The sequence below is a fragment of the Bufo gargarizans genome, chromosome 5 (genome assembly GCF_014858855.1).
Source record: "Bufo gargarizans isolate SCDJY-AF-19 chromosome 5, ASM1485885v1, whole genome shotgun sequence".
Classification (NCBI taxonomy): Eukaryota; Metazoa; Chordata; class Amphibia; order Anura; family Bufonidae; genus Bufo; species Bufo gargarizans.
In genome coordinates, this window is record NC_058084.1 from 8,646,578 (window position 1) to 8,671,536 (window position 24,959).

At 42.6% G+C, this 24,959-nt stretch overlaps 1 protein-coding gene across 2 annotated transcripts in view; it reads right to left on the minus strand.

Annotated features, from left to right (window-relative positions):
- LOC122938304 (cytochrome P450 2G1-like) overlaps positions 1 to 21,506 on the minus strand; it is a 40,865-nt gene extending 19,359 nt beyond the window's left edge. The window contains exons 1-2 of one of the 2 annotated variants that reach the window (XM_044293721.1): positions 21,294 to 21,506; positions 396 to 506 (exon numbers count right to left, since the gene is read on the minus strand). The gene's annotated coding sequence lies outside the window, so the exon portion shown is untranslated. The remainder of the gene's footprint in view (positions 1 to 395; positions 507 to 21,293) is intronic. The other variant, XM_044293722.1, reaches the window with a different exon arrangement.
- Positions 21,507 to 24,959: the final 3,453 nt, after the last annotated feature.

The window sequence follows — 24,959 nt, forward strand, 5'->3', positions numbered from 1 at the left end:
TCATAAATTGCTATCTAGGAAGATTTGATACCATTGGATATATTATAATTGCCATTCTGCACTATAGTAAAGCAAGAGAAGTTTATTTTCCTCAACTGCCCTGGTTACTGACTTTAGAACCATTTTCCAGACTCAGCACCTTACTCCTCTTGCCTTACGCCCATATAAGACCTTGAGACCAAGGGCACTCCAATTACCATCGGGTAGGGGTGCCCTGAGAAAAGGAAAGGGTGCACCCTTCTATAACTGCCCTGGCCCTAGGAAGCATTGGTGTGAGGATTGCCACTGTGAATAAGTATTGCAGCCAGAGACATTAGCACTTCATCCTCTGCTCCCACTCCTCCGGGGCTTGCGGCACATATACTTTATAATCAGTGAAGCTCATCATTACTCACCTTCACCAAAGACTGGGGCAGTCAGTAATGCTCAGATGCAAAACAGTTTCCAGTATAGGAAGGGTGGGAGGCTCAATGGGCATGTTTTTGCTCCTCAACTTTCTTCTCTATCTGAAGACATACAAAAAATATATAACACATTTTATTAGTCCACACACTAGCATATCCCCGCAGGAACCTTAAACATCTCAACTTTCGCTTGCTTTCTGACTCTCTTCTCCCACTCTTTACCATCTGTTCCCTCCAAGACCCAGATACTGCCACCATCCTGTAAAACACCACAACAAGTACAGCTCTGGACACTGTTGCCCCCCTCACACACAACAAAACCCCCAAAAAAACTAACAACCGACCCTGGCACACCAACCTGACCAAAAAACTCAGACAAGCTTCCAGGGCTGCAGAACGGCGATGGAAGAAATCCCATTTTAAAGATCAATTCACTACATACAAGCAATCCCTCCTCATATTCCAATCCTCACTCACTGATGCAAAACAGGCCTACTTCTCATCTCTCATATCTTCCCTGGCCCACAACCCTAAACAACTTTTTAACACTTTTAACTCCCTTCTCCGCCCCCCACCCTCTCCTCTCATCTCAGCTGAGGACTTTGCCACATATTTCAAACAAAAGATAGTCACCATCAGAGAAAGCTTCAGTACACAATCGCCACAGACCCTCTACACAACTGCTCGGTCCTCTTCTCCCAAAACCCACTTCTCCACCATTATAGAAGAAAAACTCTCCACTCTACTCTCCAGATCACTTCTCACCACCTGTGCACTTGACCCAATCCCATCCCACATTATCTCTAACCTCACCACAGTCTTTGTCCCAGCCCTAACTCATCTCTTCAACCTATCACTAACCTCTGGTGTCTTCCCCTCTGCTTTAAAACACGCTACCATTACAACCATCCTCAAAAAGCCTTCACTTGACCCATCTTCTTTGTCCAGTTATCGCCCCATATCACTTCTTCTGTATGCCTCAAAGCTACTTGAACAACATGTCTATTTAGAACTGTCCTCCAACCTCTCCTCCTGCCTCCTCTTTGACTGGGTACAATCTGGCTTCCGACCCCACCACTCAACTGAGACTGCCCTTACCAAAATCACCAATGACCTATTAACAGCCAAAACCAAAAAACATTACTCTGTCCTCCTTTTCTGTGACCTGTCCTCTGCCTTTGACACTGTCTACCACTCCCTTCTGTTGCAAACTCTCTCATCTCTTGGAATCACTGACCTGGCCCTCTCCTGGATCACATCATACCTCACAGACTGGACTTTTAGTGTCTCCCACTCTCACACAACCTTCTCATCTCATTCCCTCTCTGTTGATGTCCCGCAAGGCTCTGTCCTAGGACCCCTGCTCTTTTCTATTCACACTTTTGGCCTGGGACATCTCATAGAGTCCCACAGCTTTCAGTATCACTCTTATGCTGAGGACACACAAATCTACCTCGCTGGTCCAGACATCACCACCTTATTATCCAGAATCCCACCATGTATATCTTCTATATCATCCTTCTTTTTCTCTCGCTTTCTAAAACTAAATATGGATAAAACATAATTCATCATCTTTCCCCCATCTTGCTCAACCCCCCCAACAGACCCATCTATCATAATCAATGGCTGCGCACACTGCCCGGTCAACCAAGTCCGCTATCTTGGAGTGACCTTGGATTCTGCCCTCTCCTTCCGACCGCACATCAAAGCCCTTTCCACCACTTGCCGCCTCCAACTCAAAAACATCTCCCGCATCCGCGCTTTATTTAATTTTGAATCTACGAAAATGCTTGTACATACCCTGATCATCTCCTGCCTAGACTACTGCAACATTCTCCTCTCTGGCCTTCCATCTAGCACTCTCGCAGCCCTCCAATCTATCCTCAACTCTGCTGCCCGACTAATCCACCTCTCACCCTGTTACTCCTCTGCCAATCCCTTCACTGGCTCCCCATTGCCCAGCGAATTCAGTTCAAAATACTAACAAATACATACAAGGCCGTCCACAACCTGTCCCCTCCCTACATCTCTGAGCTACTTTCCCAATACATCCCCACACGCAATCTCCGATCCTCACTAGTGTTGATCACGAATATTCGAATTGCGAATTTTAATCGCGAATATCGGCACTTCGAGAATTCGCGAATATTTAGAATATCGCTAAATATATTCGTAATTGCGAATATTCGTTTTTTAGAAGATACTAGTTCATGCAAATTTTTATGTGAAAATTTGTATGCGAATTTTATGCGAATTTTTGCAATCAAGAAAAGAATGCCTGGAGATTACGAATTCGCAAATTCTCGAATATAAGGCGAATATTCGCCCAAATATTCGTGAAATATCGCAAATTCGAATATTGCCCCTGCCGCTCATCACTAATAATCACAAGACCTCCTTCTCGTCTCTCCTCTTTTCACCTCTTCCCACAATCGCCTCCAAGATTTCTCCCGTGCATCCCCCACACTCTGGAACTCGCTACCCCAACATATCAGACTCTCACCTACAGTGGAATCATTTAAAAGAAGCCTAAAAACCCATCTCTTCAGACAAGCCTACAACCAGTGACCCTGCTGCCTCTATACCGCCATGACCAACTTCACCCTCACCTACTGTGTCCTTCTCCCATACCATGTAGATTGTAAGTCCTCCCGGGCTGGGTCCTCTCTCCTTCTGTACCAATTTGTAACTTGTCTTGTTTATGCTTAGTGTCATTGTCTGTATTATGTATGTATACCCCTATTCATATGTACAGCGCTATGGAATGAATGCACTTTAATAATAAATAATAATAATAATTAGTACATGATTCCTATGAAAATACAAATACATAAAATCTGTATTGCTGAAAAAAGCAGGAAAAGAAGTGCCTCATACAGAGTACACCCTGGCGTCACATATACCCCACAGTATCTCTTATAAGATGGTAAGGAGGCACGAAAATAGTTAGTCTGATTGCTTTTTTTGGTACAGGGATCAGCAACCTCCGGCACTCCAGCTTATCAGAAACTACAACTCCAAGAGTGCTTAATTTGCTTCTATGGGAGTTAGAAGAACAACCAAGCATGTTTGCATGCTGGGACTTGCAGTTTCACAGCAGCTGGAGTGCCGAAGTTTGCTAATCCCTGTAGAATTTAGTATAAGGGCTGCATTGCTCTTTATTGCACATTCTTATTGATGGGTGTATCTATTATCTGATGTGCATATTGGCTGCATCGGCTGGTATTATAAATTAAGATGCCATGTTGCATCCACTTAAAATAAAAATAAATAAACAATTAAATAAAACACTATAGGCATCACAGCGTCCAAAAACCTCTATACTATCAAAATATTGATCCCCTACGGGATATGGCATAATGAAAAAAAAATCAAAATGACAATTTTTTGTCACTTCACCTCTTTCAATAAATTGAATAAAAAGTGATCAAAAAGTCTTACACACACCCAATGAAAAAGTACAGATTGTCTTGCAAAAAACAAGCCCTCAAACAGATCCATAGACGTAAATATAAAAAAAGTTATACAAAAAGAATAAATACATTTTTTTACAAAGTTTTTATTTAATTTTTTTCAGTATTAAAACACATGAAAAACTATACAAATGTGGTATTGTTGTATTCATATTGACATGGAGAATGAAGTTAACATGTCAGTTTTTCCGCATAGGGAGCGCTGTAAAAACAAAACCCATAAAGGTGTAGCGGAATATATATATATTTTTTTTACATTTTCATCCCATTTGGAATTTTTCAGTTCCCCACTACATCGTATGCAATATTACCCGATGCTATTAGAAAGTACAACTGAAATTAAAAAAAAAACCACAAGCCCTCATATGGCTATGTGAATGAAGAAATAAACAAGTTTTGGCTTTGGAAAGGCAGGGAGAAAACCAAAAATGCAAAAATTGAAAATTGGTAGGTCCTCTAAGGGTTAATAACTGTACGTGTAAGCATATTTGATGTATTGGAGTATTACTGTATATTACCCTGTTGATGAGACGGTATTGAGGACGTGCCCTAGAAAAAAAACATGACTTGAGTGCTGCTGCTCCCTGGAGTACAATACATGAATTACATGATTGTAAAAGTAGGCTGATAATTTGCCATTGGCCCCAGTGGCCCTTGTATAAATCCCCTGCAATTACTCTGCTGTATGCTGCCAAAGATATCACATGGCAGTAGGGCTTATGGGCCTCCAAGATGTTAGCAAGTTCTGAGTGTTATCTTATCTTTATACTTAAATCATTTCCGTTTTACTATATTTGGATGTGTCCCGTACTAAGCTGAAGACTTGAGATAAGGATATATGAACTGCCTGCACAGAAATCTGACTCGGCATTTTCTGCTCAAGGCTATGACAAACAGAAATGTAGATAATGCTGAAGATAATGACACTTCACTTGCCGAGAGCAACAAATGTAATAAACGAAAACATTGATTAGCTGTTTGAAGAGGCCATTTTGCTGTGTTGAGTGCCTCAACTTCTTTGGCCAACGAAGTCACGTTCATTGGTCAGTTGGCCTATTTGCAGCTCAGTCTCACTCAAGTACATGGCCCTGGACTGCAATACTAAGCATAGCCGCTATACAATGTATGTGGCGTTGTGCTTGGACCACAGTTGGTTGGTGGGGATATCAGATGTTGGATCCAAACCGGTCAGATACTGATGATCTATCCTAAGATGGGCTATCAATATGAAGCTCCCAGAAAACCCCATTAACACCTTGATGATATGCCCAAGCATCCAAATTTATGCAATAACGGGGGAAGAATGCCCCACCTGTATTTATACACCAAAATATGCAAATCGGAGCTCACTCCTATACGCCAAATATGGACTCCTAAATATACCAACTGCTGCAACTACGCTCCTGTGCCCAAGAGCCCATGAAAGAAGTAAATGACAAATAACAAAAAACAGCACTCAGTGTACAGTACGGTAAATCTGGCAATATTAATTATTAAAAATATATAAAAAGTATCAAAATAAAATATTGTCGACCAGTGGTAGATTTAAATAACACTTGATATAAAACAACATCTAATAAATCATAAAAGGCACATGAATGCAATCTCAGTGTTAAATTCTCAGATTGTGGACTTTTTTAAACTTTATTTTATGCACTTATATAGCGCTTCTATATTCTGCAGCACTTTACATAGCATCAAGCTGTGCCCAATGGAGCTCACAATCTAAGTTCCCTATCATTATGTCTTTGGGGTGTGGGAGGAAAGTGGAGTACCCGGAGGAAACCCATGCAAACACGGGGAGAACATACTAACTCCATGCAGATGTTGTCCATGGTTGGATTCGAACCTAGAACCCACCTTCTGTGCCTATAGCACTGTCCTGTCTCATAGGAGAGATGGGTCTGTCTTTATAATATTGTATAGTGTAGTGTACAGGCCAATAACTATTTAGAATGCTGTAGCTCACATTGCAGTATGTGGATGTACTCATTCTCCTGGGACAACTTGTTATCTCCTGCTGCCCAGAGTAGACCAAGCTCTAGCACACCTGCACGGCTAGCAGACAGTTGCCAGGGATGATGATAAGTGCATCTAGCTGTAACGTCTTGCTTGCCAGCTGAGCTCCTTGACATTAAGAGATGTCTGTAATGGAGAGCAGGAAGCAGCGCTGGGATCCACTTCAAATGCAGGAGAAAACTGTGACTTTTCTTTTTTCTCCGAAACAGCAGATCGCCAGAGATTATGGTTGGGTGCTAGAAGCGTTTTAGGGTCTCTAACCCTCTCCTTAGTAGCACAGACTGTAAACTCTTAAGGATAGAGCTGTAATTAAATGTCCCGAACTCCTTGTTTTCCATAAACACACTCTAAAAATGTAAAATTTTTGCAGTGTAACGTGTTTGAACTACGCACTCTTATGCAGTAATACTGGCTCTTCACTAACACTCGGATGTGAATAATACAATTTTTGGGCAATGATGATAAACGTCTATTCTGTGATGCAGTATGCTTCACTAACACAGTTGTAATTTGCATTTCAGATGTGAAATGTGGCAGAATTATTGAAAGCTTTTTTCACAGAATAAGGCCTCATGAACACGTTCGTATTTTCTTTCTGTGTCCGTTCCGTTTTTTTTTGCGGACCGTATACGGAACCATTCATTTAAATGGGTCTGCAAAAAAAACGGAAGTTACTCAGTGTGCATTCTGTTTCCATATGTCCGTATTCCCCTTCCAAAAAATAGAACATGTCCTATTATTGTCCGCATTACGGACAAGGATAGCACTGTTCTATTAGGGGCCAGCTGTTTTGTTCCGCAAAATACGGAATGCAAAATGGAGGTCATCCATATTTTTTGCCGATAAGTTTTTTGCAGACCGCAAAATACATACGGCCGTGTGCATGAGGCCTAACATGCAATATTTTTGCAGTAAAAAAGTGATGATTAATGACTCACCAGACCAAAATACTGAGACAAGCTTCCATAGTCACAGATCGATGCTGGAAGAAAACTTACCCTGAGGTAGACTTCATCTCTTACAAGCTGTTGTCAACTTCAAGTCTGCACCCACCACTTCTAAACAGGACCACTTCATTACTCTTATATAATCTCTTTCCCGCAACCCAAACAATTGTTTAATACCTTTAATTCTCCATTCCCCAGTGCCTCCTCCCACACCTCTCATTTCAGCCAAAGACTTTGCCTTTATCTTATAAAAGATAAAATCGACAAAATCCATGACAGCTTCAAGCAACAACCACCGAGACCCTTTTACACAACTGCTCAGTGCTCTTACTACAAAACCCAGTTTGCCACGTCACTAAAGAAAAGCTCTCTACCTTAATCTCCAAATCACACCTTACCACCTGTGCTCTTGACCAATCCCACCTCATCCCCAACCTTACCACTATAGTTATCCCGGCCCTAACCCACCTGTTCAATCTATCTCTAGCCACTGGTGTCTTACTCTTTTAAACATTCCACTATTACGTCCATACTCAAGAAGATTTACCTGGACCCATACTCTTTATCCAGCTATCGCCCTATCTCATTACTCCCATTCACATCAAAACTCCTAGAACAACAATTCTATCTTGAACTGTTGTCCCACCTTTTATTCAACTCACATTGATCCACTACAGTCTAGCTTCAGAGTCAGACCCAATCACTTTACTGAAGGAGCACTAACCAAGGTGCCAAGCTGCCAAATCTAAATGTCATTACTCTGTGCTCTTCCTTCTTGAAATGTCCTGTGCCTTTGACACTGTGGACTACTCCCTCCTGTTACAAACTGTATTTTCCCTTGGCATCAAAGACATGGCCCTCTCCTGGATATCATCTTACCTCAAAAACAGGACCTTCAACCTGCAGGGGAGTCCTCTCCTGCATAACGGAAACGGGATTGATCCATTATGCAGGCCATAAACTTCTATTATGACAGAACGAATAACGGAATGCCTCTAAAGGCATTCCGTTATGCATTCCATCATAGAATTGCTTTATGGTCTGTGGTAACGGAATCCATAACGCAATTTTGCTTTTATCACCAAACGTAGCGTAAACAAATTTCATAAAATGAAATTTGCTCATCACTAGTAATATTATTACACTCCAGAAATACATCCAGGCCCTCTTGAACTCTTTTTGTGAACTCACCATCACCACCTCCTCAGGCAGAGAGCTCCATAGTCTCACTGCTCTTACCATAAAGAATCAGTTTCTATGTTTGTGTACAAACCTTTTTTCTCTAGACCAGGGATGCTCAACCTGTGACCCTCCAGCTGTTATAAAACTACAACTCCCACCATGCCCTGCTGTAGGCTGTTAGCTGTAGGCTGTCTGGGCATGCTGGGAATTGTAGTTTTGTAACATCTGAAGGGCCCGCAGGTTGGGCATCCCTACTCTAGACTACTCATCACAGTCCTGGGGATAAATAGATGATGGGAAAGATCTCTGTACCGACCCCTGAAATATTTATACATAGTTATTAGATCTCCCTTAGTAATCTTCTTTCTCAAGTGAATAACCCTAATTTTGATAATCTTTCAGGGTACTGTAGTCCCTCCATTCCAGTTATTGACTTAATTGCCCTTCTCTGAACCCTTTTCAGCTCTGCTATGTCTGCCTTGTTCACAGGAGCCCAGAACTGTACACAGTACTCCATGTGTGATCTGACTAGTGATTTGTAAAGTGGCAGAATCTATGTTCTCATCATGTGTATCTATGCCCCTTTTGATGCAACCTTTTCCATATAAGTTTTACACGTTTTTTGTTTCCATTTAGTATGTACTGGTGACTTGTACTTTTCCTTCCCATGTGCATAACCTTACATTTGTCAGTATTAAACCTCATCTGCCACTTCTCTGTCCAAGCATTCACCTGACAGAAAAGGCATTCACCTGACCGAAAAGAATTGTGATGATGTGGCTGGAGGTACATTAGGCGGTCACTGGATAAATATTTTTACTGTAGGCCAGTACAGGTCCAAAAAATTAGGCATTCACCTGACAGAAATGCTTTTTATGCCGCTGTATATACATAAGACAAGGACCATTCTTTGTTCTGGGTGGTGATGGATATGTGTGGGCTGGCATGAGGAAATAAATTTACACGTGGTCGTCATAGGGGTTGAATTCCTCAGAGATCTATGCCTAATTCATTTTTAGAAATGTGAGGTAGTCCACACTGTCATAAACTAGGCGAATGCGCTTATCGGTCACGATATCCCCTGCTGCGCTGAAAGTCCTTTCAGACGGGACACTTGACGAGGTCAAGCCAAGAGTTCCATGGCAAATTGTGCCAGCTCCGGCCACAGGTCAAGCCTGCACACCTAGTAGTACAGGGGTTCATTGCTTCTCAGAGTGTCCACATCGGTCGTTTACCTGATGTAGTCGGACACCTGTCGGTCTAGGCATTCCCTTAGGCTGGATCCGGAGGGCGGCTGTCGATAGGTTGGCTGCAAGAATGATCTTATATCCGAAGTGACCAACACATCTTCAAATCGCCCTCTTCTTGCAGGCGCGGTAGTATTGGTACCTGCACCTGTTTCTCTGTGAGTGGAAATTCCTCTGCCAGCGCCCGCAACAGCAGAATGCAGAATCTCTCGCAGCAAGGCCTGGAAATACTGCATTATGCCAGCCTTCTGTGATGCTGGTAACATGTCCGCCATTTTGTTTGTACCGGCGGTCTAAGTATGTTGTCGCCCAGTACTGGTCCTTGCCCTTTATGCTTTTTTTACGGGGGTCCCTCTTCAAACACTGGAGCATGAAGGCCCCCATTTGCACTTAATTGGAAGCAGTGGAGCGCTCTGGCTCCTGCTCATCACCCAGGAGAATGTCGTCCTCGGTCTCCTCCCCCCAGCCACAGACAACACCAGGGATCCCCGAAAAGTTTTAAGTTCCCCTCAAAGCCTGCTCTTCTTGCTCCTTCTCCTCCTCCTCCTCCCCCCAGCCACCATCCTCCTCTGACTCCTCTTCAAACTCCTGCTGACTTGTCTCAGATGGAGTAGCCCCCCCTGTTAATTAATTCAGCATTGCGACTTTCTCATCTTCCAGCTCCTGCTCCTCGACGGCTTGATCAATGACACTATGCAATGCACGCTCCAGAAAGAAGGCGTAAGGTACAATGTCACTGATGACGCCCTGGCTGCCATTGACCAGTTTGGTGATCTCATCAAATGGCAGCAGACAGAAGTCTGCATGCGTCGCTCATGAGCAGCCACTGGTGCGGTGAAAAAAAAACAATCTCCCCAGAACCTGTCCTGCTGCAGAGTTCTTACAGGTAGTCGTCGTTAATGGCACGTTGCTGCTGGAGCAGCCTATTAACCCCTTAAGGACACAGCCCTATTTCACCTTAAGGACCAGGCCATTTTTTGCAAATCTGACCAGTCACTTTAAGTGCTGATAACTTTAAAACGCTTTGACTTATCCAGGCCATTCTGAGATTGTTTTTTCGTCACATATTGTACTTCATGACACTGGTAAAATGAAGTCAAAAAAATTATTTTTTTTGCACCAAAAAATACCAAATTTAACAAAAATTTGGAAAAATTAGCAAATTTCAAAGTTCCAGTTTCTCTACTTCTGTAATACATAGTAATACCCCCAAAAATTTGGATGACTTTACATTCCCCATATGTCTACTTCATGTTTGAATTATTTTGGGAATGATATTTTATTTTTTGGGGATGTTATAAGGCTTAGAAGTTTAGAAGCAAATCTTGAAATTTTTCAGAAATTTACAAAAACTCAATTTTTAGGGACCAGTTCAGGTCTCAAGTCACTTTGCGAGGCTTACATAATAGAAACCACCCAAAAATGACCCCATCTAAGAAACTACACCCCTCAAGGTATTCAAAACTGATTTTGAATACGTTGTTAACCCTTTAGGTGTTGCACAAGAGTTATTGGCAAATGGGGAGGAAATTTGAGAATTTTATTTTTTTGTCTAATTTTTCATTTTAACCCATTTTTTCCACTAACAAAGCAAGGGTTAACAGCCAAACAAGACGGTATCTTTATTGCCCTGACTCTGCCGTTTACAGAAACACCCAATATGTGGCCGTAAACTACTGTACGGCCACACAGCGGGGCGTAGAGTGAAAGGTGCGCCGTTTGGTTTTTGGAAGGCTGATTTTTATGGACTGGTTTATTTACACCATGTCCCATTTGAAGCCCCCTGATGCACCCCTAGAGGAGAAACTCCCTAAAAGTGACCCCATCTAAGAAACTACACCCCTCAAGGTATTCAAAACTGATTTTACATACGTCGTTAACCCTTTAGGTGTTGCACAAGAGTTATTGGCAAATGGCGATGAAATTTGAGAATTTCATTTTTTTGCCTAATTTTCCATTTTAACCCATTTTTTCCACTAACAAAGCAAGGGTTAACAGCCAAACAAGACTGTATCTTTATTGCCCTGACTCTGCTGTTTACAGAAACACCCCATATGTGGCCGTAAACTACTGTACGGCCACACAGCGGGGCGTAGAGGGAAAGGTGCGCCGTTTGTTTTTTGGAGGGCTGATTTTTATGGACCGGTTTTTTGACACCAAGTCCCATTTGAAGCCCCCCTGATGCACCCCCAGATTATAAACTCCATAAAAGTGACCCCATCTAAGAAACTACACCCCTCAAGGTATTCAAAACGGATTTTACAAACTTTGTTAACCCTTTAGGTGTTGCACAAGATTTAATGGAAAATAGAGATACAATTTCAAAATTTCACTTTTTTGGCAGATTTTCCATTTTAATTTTTTTTTTCCAGTTACAAAGCAAGGGTTAACAGCCAAACAAAACTCATTATTTATGGCCCTGATTCTGTAGTTTACAGAAACACCCCATATGTGGTCGTAAACCGCTGTACGGGCACACGGCAGGGCGCAGAAGGAAAGGAATGCCATACGGTTTTTGGAAGGCAGGTTTTGCTGGACTGTTTTTTTTTACACCATGTCCCATTTGAAGCCCCCCTGATGCACCCCTAGAGTAGAAACTCCAAAAAAGTGACCCCATTTTAGAAACTACGGGATAGGGTGGCAGTTTTGTTGGTACTAGTTTAGGGTACATATGATTTTTGGTTGCTCTATATTACACTTTTTGTGCGGCAAGGTAACAAGAAATAGCTTTTTTGGCAGCGTTTTTTTTTTTTTATTTACAACATTCATCTGACAGGTTAGATCATGTGGTAATTTTATAGAGCAGGTTGTCACGGACGCGGCGATACCTAATATGTATACAATTTTTTTTATTTATGTACGTTTTACACAATGATTTCATTTTTAAAACAAAAAAATGTTTTAGTGTCTCCATAGTCTAAGAGCCATTGTTTTTTCAGTTTTTGGGTGATTATCTTAAGTAGGGTCTCATTTTTTGCGGGATGAGATGACGGTTTGATTGGCACTATTTTGGGGTGCATATGACTTTTTGATCGCTTGCTATTACACTTTTTGTGACGTAAGATGACAAAAAATGGCTTTTTTTACACCGTTTTTATTTTTATTTTTTTACGGTGGTCACCTGAGGGGTTAGGTCATGTGATATTTTTATAGAGCCGGTCGATACGGACGCGGCGATACCTAATATGTATACTTTTTTTTATTTATGTAAGTTTTACACAATGATTTCATTTTTGAAACAAAAAAAATGATGTTTTAGTGTTTCCATAGTCTAAGAGCCATAGTTTTTTCAGTTTTTGGGCGATTATCTTAAGTAGGGTCTCATTTTTTGCGGGATGAGATGACGGTTTGATTGTTACAATTTTGGCGTACATGCGACTTTTTTGATCACTTTTATTACCTTTTTTTGGGAAGTAAGGTGGACAAAATTTCAATTTCATCATAGTTTTTTATTTTTTATTTTTATGGCGTTCACCGTTCGGGTAAAGTAACATGACCGTTTTATAGATCAGGTCGTTACGGACGCGGCGATACCAAACATGTGTAGGGAATTTTATTTTTTAAAATTTTTAATCAGTGATAAATGTGTTTTTTGATTTTTACCTTTTTTTCACTTTTTTTTTGACCCAGACCCACTTGGTTCTTGAAGATCCAGTGGGTCTGATGTCTGTATAATACAGTACTGTACTCTATATAGGGCTCTGTACTGTATTTTACTTACACTGAACAGATCTATGCTTTCAGCACAGATCTGTTCAGCACCATGGACAGCAGGACGCCTGAGCAGGCGTCCTGTTGCCATGGGAACCTTCCCCGTCTGCTCAGTTATGGTCAGAACTGCGCAGACGGGGAAGGGTAAGGACGGGGCTCTGGGGGGCTGTCTGGGGGCTCTCTCCCTCTCCATCGGGGGGCTGCAAAGGCACTGCAGCCCCCCGATCGGAGAGGGAGGGAGCTCCCTCTTACTGTTAACTTTTTCCATACAGCGGTCCGTACGGACCGCTGTATGGAAAGGGTTAAACGGCTGACATCGCATCACCGATGTCAGCCGTTTATACCAGGGTGCCAGCAATGTGCTGGCACCCTGGTATACCCACTGTACACCAACGATTACGCAATAGGAGGCGGGCGGGGGATCGCGATCCCGCCTGCCGCACCGCCCGCCTCCCGCACCGCCCCCACCGCCCGCAACACCCCCCCTGCACCTCCCACCGGGCTAAAATCATTCAGAGGTGCAGGGGGGGGTGATAAATATATATTTTCGCCACACTAAAGTTTCTGATCGCCGCGGTCAGGGACCGCAGCGATCAGAAACTGCAGAAAGCGCAACAAACCGCAGGTCTGAATTGACCTGCGGTTTGTTGCGATCGCGGACATGGGGGGGTCACGGGACCCCCCCGCGCATTTAGCCGAGGTGCCTGCTCAATGATTTGAGCAGGCACCTTGTTCCGATCACAGCCGGCCGCACGGCAGTGATTGGAACAACACATGACGTACCGGTACGTCATGTGTCCTTAAGGACTCGGGAAACATGCCGTACCGATACGTCATGTGTCCTTAAGGGGTGAAGCATATGCAAGGTCAAGTTCCAACTCGTCGAGATGTGACAAATGAGACATCTGACTGGCAAATGGTGTCGCTGATGAACGTCAGCAAGGCGAGCCATGGCCGTGTAAGATCTTCTAAAATGGCCAGAAATTTCCTGGCCTGCCGCAAGATGTCCTGGACCCCGGGGTATTTGGCAACAAATCGCTGTACAACTAAGTTCAGGACGTGGGCCATGCACGGCACGTGTGTCATTTTGCCCTATTTCAGTGTGCTCAGCAGATTGGCACCGTTGTCGCACACGGAGGATGGAGTAGGAGGAGATGAGGCCGGCCTGCATGCAATCCGTGGCAGTAACACCAAATCCACACGGGAGCCACGGGTTACATGCTTGAAGGCCATCAGAAGGTTCACCCAGTGGGCAGTAAAAGTTATGTACGTACCTTCCCTGCCCGTGTTTGCTAGACCACGTGTCTGTGGTCAGATGTATCTCGGCACCGACACTGTGTGCCAGAGATATATTCACTTTCCGCTGAATGTGGCCATAAAGCTCTGGGATGCCCTTCTGGAAGAAATATTTCCTTCGGGGGACCTTCCATTGCGCTGTGCCAATGGCCACAAATTTTCTAAAGGCCTCCGAGTCCACCAGTTTATATGGCAGTAGTTGGCGGGCTAGAAGTTCTGACAAGCCAGCGATCAGCAAGAGGGTTATCCAGAGTCATCAACTTTTTACGCTTGAACATTTGGGCCACAGAAGCCTGCCTTCTGCCAGATGATCGCAGCGATGGCACGATGGAAGGTGAAGTTGAGGACAAATGGGAGGAGAGAGGAGAAGAGTCAGGACGTGGAGCGCCAGGAGTGTGGCTTTGTGGGTTCTGACGGCGTTGCACCCACTGGGCTCGGTGATGGGAGGCCAGGTGCCTTCTTATGTGGTTGTCCCTAGGTGAGTGTTGGGCTTACCGCGACTTACGCATTGAAGTACAGGCTGCAGATGGCAACACTATTGTCAGCAGCTGACACGTTAAAAAAAGCCCACACTGCGGAGCCATGTGCCAGCGTCCTGGGAGCGCCAGAAGTCACTGTGCAAGGTGGATGGCTCGCTCCAGATACAGTTGCAGTCTGCTTTTTGCCTACTGTGTCCTACGAGCTCTGCCTGCTTCTCCTTCTTCTACTCCCTCTCTGCTGCTCCATCTCTTCCTCTGAACTCCCCTCCTTTTTCTCTCTTGTGGGGACCCACGTGACGTCCATCGACACGTCATCATCGACACCTTCACCACCACTAGCATTTGAGATCTTGGAGTAGGCAGCAACAGCGGGGACCTCCCTCCTTGGGCTGATCTGAGTACTGTCGTCAGACCGCTCGTGGCATCCCTTGCTACCTCCTCTTCCTCATCTGATGTCAAGAATGGCTGCGCATCGGTAATGTCTGGGAATGGATGGAAAAATAATTCCTTTGGCTCGAGCGGAGGGGCTATGGTGGTGGTGGTGTATTTGGGGGTGCACACAGCAGAGAGTGAGGTGGGTGCAGAAGCGGAAGGCTGAGTGAGCCACTCAACCAACTTTGGTGCGCCCTTTAAAGTAATTGAACGCGCCTTCTCCAACTTCCCACTTAGGCTCCGGCCTGGTGCACCTTCCCGAACCCTACCATCCCTGTGGAACCGCCTGCCTCCTCCTCTGCCTTTCATTTTTAAAATGACCTTGTGCCTAAGTCCCTAGAAAAGAGCAGTATTTGTGTAAGCAGGTATATCGCAGGCCTCAATCAATATTTGGTGAAAACAGGTATATCGAACCCCTTAATCAGTATTTTGTGGAAGCATGTACGGATGTTACATGGTTAGCACTCCTTTTTTTCTGAGATTTCTGAGTTTGGTTATCTAATCTAAGCAAACACCTTCAATTGCTTTTCAATGGCTTTTGTCTCAAGATAATGAAATGAGTTAAGAAATTTGAGTTAACAGCGGGAGTGTTAACCCTGATACATCTGTATATTGTAGTATTTTGTGGAAGCAGGTATATATCAGGCCTCGATCATTATTTGGTCAAAACAGGTATATTGAACCCCTTAATCAGTATTTTGTGTAAGCAAGTATACCGCAGGCCTCAATCAATATTTGGTGTAAATAGGTATATATAACCCCTTAATTAGTATTTTGTGGAAGCAGGTATATCAAACCCCTTAATCAGTATTTCGTGGAAGCAGATATATCGCAGACCTCAATCAATATTTGGTAGAAACAGGTATATCGAACCCCTTAATCAGTATTTTGTGGAAGCATGTATATCAAACCCCTTAGTCAATATTTTGTGGAAGCAGGTATATCGCACCCCTCAATCAATATTTGGTGAAAACAGGTATATTGAACCCCTTTATCGGTATGTTGGGGAAGCCGGTATATCGTAGGTCTCAATCAATATTTGGTAGAAACAGATATATCGAACCCCTTAATCAGTATTTTGTGGAAGCAAGTATATTAAACCCCTTAGTCAGTATTTTGTGGAAGCAAATATATTGCAGGCCTCAATAAATATTTGGTAGAAACAGGCATATCAAACCCCTTAATCAGTATTTTGTGGAAGCGGGTATATTGCACCCCTCAATCAGTATTTGGTGGAAACAGGTATATCAAACCTCTTAATCTGTATTTTGTGGAAGCAGGTATATTGTAGGCCTCACTCAATTGTTAGAAACAGGTATATCGAACCCCTTAATTAGTGTATTGTGGAAGCAGGTATATTGCAGACCTCAATCAGTATTTTTGGAAGTAGGGATATCAAACCCTTTAATCAGTATTTTGTGGAAGAAGGTACAGTATATCAGAGTCCTTAATCAATATTTGGTTGAAACAGGTATATTGAACCCCTTAATCGGTATTCTGTGGTAGCAGGTATATTGCAGGCCTCAATCAACATTTGGTGGAAACAGGGATATCGAACCCCTTAATCGGTATTTTGTGGAAGCAGGTATATCCCAGTCCTCAATCAATATTTGGTAGAAACAGGTATATCAAACCCTTTAATTAGTATTTTGTGAAAGCAGGTATATCAAACCCTTTAATCAGTATTTGCTGGAAGCAGGTATATCGCAGCCCTCAATCAGTATTTTGTGGAAACAGGTATATCAAACCCCTTAATCAGTATTTTGTGGAAGCAGGTATATCGCAGGCCTCAATCAATATTTGGTAGAAACAAGTATATCAAACCCTTAAATCAGTATTTTGTGGAAGCAGGTATATCACACCCCTCAATTATTTTTATTGCCACAACAGTTATATCACACCACCCTTTTTTTTGGGGGCAACAGGTATATTGCAGCCCTCAATCAGTATTTTGTGGGAGAAGGTATATCACACCCCTCAATCAGTTTTTCGGGGGGCAACAGGTATATCACACCCGTTGCAAATAGTTGTTCCAATAGCGTTTGTCCCTCTATATAGCTGCGGTATCGCATCAGAACTGCACACAACTGCTGCACAATACAAATGCACCATAATATACTTTCTATGTTAGAAAGTATATTATAAGTATATCACACCCCTCAGTATATCACACCTATTGATAGCACATCTATACCAGTCCTTAAAAGGACTTTTGTGGCCTTATTAGCTAGCATTTGGTGTCCCTAACAGCCTGTCCCTGCTCCACAAAGCAACCTCTCCCTACACTGGCAAAACACAGAATGTAAAATGGCTGCCAGATCGGATTCTTTTATAGGGTGGGGGTGCGTCCATGTGCTGAAACATCTCACTTGGCTGTCCTGTCCCACCTGATAGATGTGTTATGGGTCAAAGTTCGGAGCAATGCAAAAGAATATGGAGCCGGCGGACATCGTCATATGTTTGCATGTTCCCTGAATCGCGAACGAGCAAAGTTTGCAGCGAAACGACCACCCTGGCAAACCGCAAGGCCATCTCTACTCATGAAGCCATGCTGATATGGCATTTTTTGTGTATTTTCATTGAGGTACTCCAAGATAGCATCTCTTAGGAACCCTTCAGTTTACCCATGACAGATTTTAAGCATACCAGCCTATAGTTTCCAAGTTCTGTTTTTGACCCTTTTTTAATATTGGCACTACATTTGCTAAGCGCCAATCCTATGGAACACTCCCTGTCAATATAGAGTCCTTAAATATCAGAAATAAGGGTCTGGCTATGAAATTACTTAATTCTCTTAGGATACGGGGGTGTAGGCCATCTGGTCCCAGCGATTTTTCTATTTTAATCTTTTTAAGAACCAGTTCCACTTCTTCCTGGGTCATACAGGGCACTTTTAATGGTGAATTTACTTTTATATTTTGCAGTTCATCTGACAGTTTATTTTCTTCAGTGAGCACAGTGGAAAAAAATATTTTATAGCTTTGTTTTCTCCTCATGGCTGTCTGCATCCCCCCCCCCCCCCATCACTCTGTAAAGGGCCAACACCTTCAGATTTATACTTTTTTCCATTTATATAATTGAAGGACATTTTAGGGTTAGTTCTACACTTTTTGCTAATTAATCTCTCTGTCTCTAGTTTAGTTACAGAGTTTTTTTCTGCTTGGCACAAAAGGAACCGGCTTCACACGAATGATGAGTACATGCCCCCACTTCCTCCTAGTGTCATGTGAGCATCCTTCTTCTTTCTTTCTTGTGACTTTGCCTGAAGTAAACTAGTGCTCCGTGCTGGTTTAAGAAATTCATATAAAACAAATTGCAAAAGCTTCAAGCCTCCATTCTCAGTGTAGGTGTAGGTCCCAGCGGTGGATATATCAGACAATGGGAGCATATCCTAGTGATATGCCCCCATTGCCTGAGATGGGAAAATCCCTTTAATTCATGCTGATCTTAATATTATGTAAGATGACATAAAATGCAAGAACTCTGTTTTGATTTGCACCATAATCTATGGCAATTCCTGGTGTAAGTTATGGTACTGTAAACCAATCAGTCTATGGGAAGCCATGACCCTTTGCTGAACTCCACCATTTTAATGTGATGAAAATGAAAAGTTGCAAAAAGTCACCTATTTTGGCGCTAAATGTGATATAAATAGATGAATAAATTCCCCCCTCTATGTGCTACTGTGTGGTGTCTCCATACAACATTATATTATGGAAATATTCTCCCCTATTAGCAATGTAAAGGGACATGCAAAAAGTTCATATGGAAGCATGCTAAGGTAGAGTAAGGCCCTATATAAAGCTAGCCTTGAAAGCTCTATGAAGCTATAATACACTCATTTACAGGAGTCCTGAAGCTGACCATGCACATTAGATGTACTGTATGTTGGCTTAACTTGGTGATTTTGGCAGGATGGGCTGACTAGAGATGGCCTTGCGGTTCGCCTGGCGGTCATTTTGCGGCGAACTTTGCGTGTTCGCGATTCGACAAACATGCAAACATATGGAGAAATTTGCGCCCGCCATATTCTTTTACATTATGAAGAACTTTGACCCATTACACATCGATCAGGTGGTACAGGACAGCCAATTGAGACATTTCAGCACATGGACATACCCCCTACCTTATAAATTAACCTGATCTGGCCGCCATTTTACATTCAGTGTTTTGCCAGTGTAGGGAGAGGTTGCTGTGTGGAGCAGGGACAGGCTGTTAGGGACACAAAACGCTAGCTAATAGGGCCACAAAAGTCATTTTAAGGACTAGTATAGGTGAGCTATCGATAGGTGTGATACACAGAGGGGTGCGATATACTTATAATATACTTTTATAATGAGTCAAAAACACATAGATCTATATAGTGATCACCTGGAAGTCAGGGGCCTAGGGGCTAGGGGCTTACTAGCGACATTTTTATATAGGGTAAGGTTCCGGACGGGGTCGCTCTTATCAGGGCAGGTGGTCTGTGGTTAGGCTATCAAGGCCAGAATAGCACCCCCCTGTAGGGCAATATCAGGGACAGTTCTTTGCCCACCCTGTCCTTCAATACCACATCATCATCTAGCCCAGGGATAGATGTTTTTTGCTTTCCCTCCGGGATTCATGGATGTGCACTGGAACCCCCCGGATTGTGGAAGGACATATGGTTTCTGATTTGGTGCCGCCGAGCACCTGATTTAGTGCCGCCGAGCACTTGTTATTGCCGACCACATCTATGCCTAATTTTTATAATTTAATTTATTTTCATTTTGATGGATATCTTTTCCATTCACACGTCCGCAAAATTGGTCCGCATCTGTTCGGCAATTATGCGGAACGGGTGCAGACCCATTTATTTTCAATGGGGCTGGAATATGCTGTCCGCATCCGCATTTGCGGATCCATATCAGCATTTGCGGATCCGCACTTCTGCATCTGTGCTTCCGTTTCCGCAAAAAAATAGAACATGTCCTATTCTTGGCCGCAATTGCAGACAAGATTAGACATTTTCTATTATAGTGCTGGCGATGTGCGGTCCACAAATTGCGGAATGCACATTGCCGGTGTCCGTGTTTTGCGGATCCGCAAAACACTTACGGATGTGTGATTGGACCTTCATAGTAAAATTATTAACGGTTACGTTTTATCTTTATTCTAATGGATTGCCTTCCTTGTACAATGTTATAATATACTTTCTATGTTAGAAAGTATATTATAGTGCATTTGTATTGTGCGGCAGTTGTGTGCGGTTCTGCTGCGATACTGCAGATATATAGAGGGACAAGCGTTATTGGAACAAATAATTTCTACTGGTGTGATATACCAGTCCCCCCCCAAAAAAACGGATTGAAGCGGGGTTTTATATACTAATATACTTTCTTTATAGTACATTTGTGTACTGTATAGTGCATTTGCGCATGCGCGTACGTAAAAATTATATTGCCGATATTTTGCATTGAAAAAAATAATGAATGGAGATTGCAAATTTGAATAATACATCTGGTATGTCACTGTCCATGTTGTGGGACTATTTGTGCACTTCTAGTAATTATTTCTTGGCTGAAAATATGAGCTGAAGGTTTTTCAGGTTCGCCTGCCATTAAAATGAATGAGACCCGCCGCGAACTTGCGGTTCGCGAACATTTGATCGCGTTGGTGCGATCGCGTTCGCAAACCATCCCAGCAGATGTTCGTCCATCACGAAGGCTGACCAGTTAATATGCATGTAGGCCTTCTGGCTCCTACCTTGGATTTTAAGATCCCTGATCCTATTAGAAGATAAGCCACTACCAGAGACACTTGGCAACAGTGCTTTGCCTAACCGAGTTTACACGTGTATGAAGGGATAGATGTGGGTCAAATCAGTGCTTCACAGTTATCTCATGTGTTTGGCAAGCTTTATACTCAGCAAGAACAGCAGGAAACAATAAGTTTTGTACGTATGGCCAATTTGTAGCTTAAATTATATACTGTATTTTACTAGGTCCATTCAATTTTTAAAATATAGGGGGGGCGTGGCCGGATGCCGAGAGGAGAGGGCGCATAGTGTGGGAGCTCCGGCTGTGGAGCCTCGATAACGGCTCATAGCAGCATATTTACAGCGAATATACCTCGTACTTACCTACCCCAGGACAGCCCTCGATACAGTAGTCCTGCCGATGATGACCAGGGGACGGAAGAAGGGATCGCAGCCTCAAAAGATGACGGCGTTTTTTCACCCAGCTCCTGGGTCTTCCCAAGATGGCGCCGGTTCCCGCCACACAGAGGGAGAGCCCTGTCCAGTCTCAGCAGCGACACCCGTCCAGCGATCTTCTGGATCTCCCTCCTCAGCAGGATCCGGTTCTCCACCGCCACAGGAACCTAAAAAACAAAGAAGGGTGAGTGAGCAACAGCCATATAGCCCTCCCCTTGATACTTACCCTACCTCTCCAGGCATAGATCCTGGGCTAACAGTCACTACAATGCAAGACATGCTGGCAGATCTAAAAAGATCCATACATGGTGACTTTAAAGAGACAATATCTATTATACATGCAGATATAGTCGCTATAGGGGAAAGAACCGCACACCTGGAGGAAAAAATGGAGGAATTTGTCACAGCGCATAACTCGCTAGTTGATAATCATAATGCGGTTGAAGATGACATAGCTACCATGAAACTTAAAATTGCGGATCTGGAGGATCGCTCCAGAAGAAATAATATAAGATTCAGAAGCATCCCTGAAAGCGTTTTGGACTCTCAGTTGCAAGATTTTATTACGGATCTTATAGTGTCATATTTACCAGACACCCCAGGGTCAGAATTAATCATAGACCGGGTACACCGGGTTCCTAAACCCAAAGCTTTACCAGCCTCTATTCCCAGAGATGTACTAGCTAGAATCCATTTCTACCATCTAAAGGAATCCCTGATGAGAGAAGCCCAAAAAAAGAGGACGGACATTCCTGACAGATTTTGTAATGTGCTTCTGTTCACCGACCTCTCACCAGCAACGCTGAGTAGAAGACGTGAATTTCAAAAGTACACTAAAGCACTAAGAGACAATAATATCCCTTATAAATGGGGCTTCCCTGTTAAACTGATTGTAAGATATCAAAACTCATCAACTGTACTAGTTTCTCGTCAGGAAGCGTCAAATGCCTTTATCAAATGGAACATCACTGTGCCACCAGAGGGCGCCAAAGACAAGGACAAAGCAATGAACTCTCCAATCCATAGGCCTTCCTCAGATAGAAGCCACCTGAACCTGACTCCAGAATGGACGAAAGTAGGAAGAAACCCTCCATGATTTCTATTCTGGACAATATCTATATTAAATTAAGTATGCTTTCGTGCTATACTATTTTTGCGGGGCTCCACACCCGCTGCTCTACCTCTCAGAACACATATTCCATCTCTGTGTTCACATTCTCTAATCCACTGTTTACTTAACGTCTCCTATACTAAGTGAGATACATCACAACTTGTGGTCATTGTTAGACCAGTGTTATGTTATTGTTATTTAATATTCACTTTATTATCTATGTTTTAATTTATTGTTTTACTAGGTTACACAAAAAGGGTCTATACCCACGTACTCAAATATTTATCTCTAAAGGTATAATTCTACGATCCCCACAACCGAAATATAGTAACAATTGGGCACTTTATTATGTTATTCATATACTGTTAGGCAATCATTTCAGATTGGGAACCCAAGCATGCTACCTTAAAATTCAAAATGTCCAGTAAAGGCATAAAAATTTTCTCTGCAAATGTTAAGGGTCTCAATAATCCCTTTAAGCGTTCAACATGTTGGAGCGAGGTGCGGAAACAGGGAGCTGACATCATCTGTATTCAGGAATCCCATCTTAATGAGGAAGACTCATAAAGATTTTCTCATCCCTCCTTCCCGCATATTTTCTTCTCCCCGGCCACGAAAAAAAGAAAAGGTGTGATTTTGGGTTTCAAGAATTCTGTTGCTTTCCATTGTCATGACACAATAATAGATAAGGAGGGTAGATATATTATCATAATGTGTGATATAAACAATACCAGATACACAATAGTTAACCTGTATGCCCCTAATGCTGATCAGATAAATTTTATCAAGCGCATCATTAAATTAGCTCAAGATTCTAAGCAAGGATCCTTATTGATCTGCGGAGATTTTAATATGTGCCCTGACTCCTCAATTGATAAGCTTCCCCCCCCTATCCTGTCTCCCAAAAACTCACAACTTAGAGATTTTCTATTTCAGGAAGGACTCCTAGATATCTGGAGGGTGCATCATGCCAATGAAAAAGATTTTACTTTTTTTTCGCATCCACACAATACTTATTCTAGAATCGACCTCTTTCTTTCAGATAAATGGCTTCTTCAAAAAGTGATAGAGGTAACGATATCTAACATAACGTGGTCTGACCATGCATTTATCTCCCTTACACTAGATGACACATACAGCAATAGAATATATTCCCCGTGGAGACTTAACAATTCCCTACTCCAAAATGCCTCTATCCGCACAGACGTAGAAAATTTGTTACAAGAATATTTTAAGACAAATGACAATAATCTAGTATCAGATATTACAATATGGAGTGCGCACAAAGCATTTATAAGAGGTGTATTGCTAAAACATGCAGCTATTCAAAAGAAAAACAGAAGGGAAGTTTTAGATAAACTATTAGCGAACATCAAGGTTCTAGAGGAGTCTTCTAAGGCCTCTCTGGACCCAAAAACCATTAACAAACTAAAAACAGCTAGACATCACTTGTATCTTCACCTCCATGAAAAACATGAATTCCACCTTCGAAAACTAAAATCAGATCATTATTCTCAGGGCAACAAAGCATCAAAAATCTTAGCTAACAGAATTAAAAAGAGAGAAGTCAAATCCAGAATTCCCTTTTTATACGATAACCAGAATCAAAAATTGTATAACCCCAAACACATAGCAGAAGAATTTGCAAAATACTATGAAAACCTATATAATCTGGAAAAAACAACTGACATAGTTCAACCTACCCCTGAATATATTAATGACTTTCTCAAGGGCATTTCTCTTCCGTCCATAACCTCATCCCAAAACCAATCCCTTAACGCTAGAATCACACATCTAGAAATAACTGGTGCGATCCAGTCCCTCAAAAATAATAAGTCCCCAGGCCCTGATGGACTCACAAATGAATACTATAAAAATTTCTCCCACATCTTAAGCCCCTTCTTGAATAGATCTTTCAATTTGATAGCAAAACAAAATTCAATCCCCAAAGACATGCTAAATGCATTGATAATAACCCTTCCGAAACCTGGTAAACCCGCAGATAAACCGGCTAACTTCAGACCAATATCACTATTAAACTCTGATGTAAAGATATTTGCAAAAATTTTAGCAACAAGACTATCTAGCATTCTACCTTCCCTAATAGCTAATGATCAAATTGGGTTTGTTCCCAATAGACAATCTTCAGATGGTACTAGGAGATTCATAGATCTTCTGGATGTAGCATATTCCTCCCGAACGCCTTCCTTACTCCTTTCCCTGGACGCGGAGAAGGCGTTCGATAGAATACACTGGAAATACATTCAGGGTACTTTGGAAAAGTTTGGATTTAGGGATTTCTTCTTATCAGCGGTAATGTCATTATATTCAAATCCATCTGCATCTATATACTCATCCAGCTTTCTGTCTGCTCCATTCAATATAAAGAATGGAACCAGGCAAGGTTGCCCCATGTCACCCTTGATATTTGCCCTGGCGATGGAACCCTTTGCGGAACACATTAGATCCTCTCCTCTCATTAA